This window comes from Pseudophryne corroboree, chromosome 4, assembly GCF_028390025.1.
Source record: "Pseudophryne corroboree isolate aPseCor3 chromosome 4, aPseCor3.hap2, whole genome shotgun sequence".
Classification (NCBI taxonomy): domain Eukaryota; kingdom Metazoa; phylum Chordata; class Amphibia; order Anura; family Myobatrachidae; genus Pseudophryne; species Pseudophryne corroboree.
In genome coordinates, this window is record NC_086447.1 from 106,959,885 (window position 1) to 106,962,152 (window position 2,268).

Sequence of the window (2,268 nt, forward strand, 5' to 3'; positions counted from 1 at the left end):
CTTCATCCCTACTGTACCTATATTACTGTACATTATGCATTGCTCCAAGCCAAGGCACCACTGTGCTATCAGGATTATTAAATAGCGATGCTGCAGCAAACAGACATGCGTCTTCTTCGCGTCAGTGTTAGTTTGCAATAACTGATCAAAACTGATGTTTGTATGGGTACTGCACCTATAAATATATTTTATTGTAAGGAGAGGTCTAATCTATTTTATTACACACTGTATGACTGCAGACTCATTGCATCTCCTTTGTAATTAACTTAAGTCAGTCTTTACAGAGTTTATGTGTGTGTGTGTGTGTGTGTGTGTGTGTGTGTGTGTGTGTGTGTGTGTGTGTATGTGTGTGTGTGTGTGTGTTTTATCTAATCTATCTATCTATCTATCTATCTATCTATCTATCTATCTATCTATCTATCTATCTATCTATCTATCTATCTATCTATCTATCTATCTATCTATCTATCTATCTCTGTATATATGTACACACACACACGCATTTATTACCCGAGCACTAATTGCATTTCTTCAAATGTTTGACCAGTGCTGGAGAAAAAAAAAACAAAGGAGGACACAGTGTTAGTGTCAGTGCAATGCATCCCCATTATCCAAACCTTCACTGTCTGCCCCCAAGTGTTTATTTGTCTACCAGGGATATATCCATATAATTAAAAGAAAACAAACGATGTTTAATGTGCTGCTGAAGTGAGTTCAGTAAATAACTTCATTTTTCCGGTCGAGGACTCATCATTATCTTCCTCATAAATACAAGGGGACAATTCATCAGCGAGAGGGGTGGCAGACCCGTACAGGATGACAACTGCTTATCTGCCAGGATTAAAGTTTATTAGGAGTTTCAGCGGTAACGTCTGAAGCATTATACTTGGAGAATGGCTGTTTGATGTAACAGAGGTCACAATGAAAAGTAAATGCCCCCCCTGCTCTCTCTCTCTCTCTCTCTCGTTCTCTCTCCCCCCCCCCCCCCCACACACACACTTCTGAAAGTATCCTGACAACGTAAACCCTTTTTCAGCAAAGTGCCAATACATTCCAATTGACAGTTAATCGTGCACAGTGCAAATAAAAATTGTACCTAACAATTAACACTTAAAAAGTCAATTCAGTGCAAAATTGTGCAACAAGTGTCTGTAACAATGTAGGTGGCGCAAATTACTAAATATTTTTTTTGGGTTTGTTTTTTTTATATCTAAATGTAATATTCTTGTATAATGTAAGTTATGTGTATATAAATGAGTGTTCTGAATCAAAGAATGTATTGTTAAATAAAAAGTGTTTTTTTAATTATTATTATTATTATTATTATTATAATAATTATTATTATTCATCACCTAATTGTACGTGCCTACAACACTGTAAATAATGCCAATGCCATTAAACAGTTAAATATGCATGAGATTTTATGATGTTATTTTAAAAAATATATATTTTATAGGCAACATTATAATAATTCTAATGATTTTTTAAAATTATTTTATTGGCAACATTATAATAATAACAATAGTAAAGACAGAGTAATGTGATTTTTCTATGGTAGGATAGATTCATTGCTATATTAATGGTTGAGTGAGACTTTGCTTTGAAAAGGTCAGCCCTGTTTTTAAACTTTTTTCAGCATAAATTAATTCGAAAAATAAATAAATAAACAAATATTGATTTATTTATGTAAGTTTTAAGAATTCAGCCATAAGAAAGTATTTATATCCTTTTTTTTTTTTTTTTGTTATAGAGAAAAAAAGTTTGTACTCAGTTTGACTCATAACAGATCCCCTTACCCCACCGGTGACCTATAAACCTCTACTATTCGGTTTTTACAGCCCTAGGAGGGGGGTTACTATTAGAAATTTATTAAGTGCATACCCTCTACACATTTTGTCCATAAAATGTCAATAAAAAAGGCGAATAACGGGATTGTTAATCCTCAGACAGGGTGCACTGAAACCTAATGAGTACTTGATAATATAATTTACTGCTCTTTTTAGGTCCTTCACTCATAGTATAAGTGGTACAGCTGCAACTCAATGCTTGGAAAATCATCACCTTGCTATTATGTAGTTCTTTCCACATGAAATGAGAGTTTAAAAATAGACAGGTTTCCTATCTGTACATCCTGGTGCAGAATTGAGGAGTAATATACAATATACTAATTGAGGAGTCGTACACTACATCTAATGCATTTACATTAGTATTATTTTTTTTTCCAGAGGTGTTAAAACAACAAGGTCTGAGATGATTCCATACACAGAA

General features: G+C 33.6%; 1 protein-coding gene across 2 annotated transcripts in view; it reads left to right on the forward strand.

Moving 5' to 3' along the window:
- OSR1 (odd-skipped related transcription factor 1) overlaps positions 1-1,305 on the forward strand; it is a 9,203-nt gene extending 7,898 nt beyond the window's left edge. For both annotated transcript variants that reach the window (XM_063915337.1, XM_063915338.1), the window contains exon 4: positions 1-1,305. This exon is cut by the window's left edge and continues 1,902 nt beyond it. The gene's annotated coding sequence lies outside the window, so the exon portion shown is untranslated.
- The last annotated feature ends 963 nt before the right edge of the window (positions 1,306-2,268 follow it).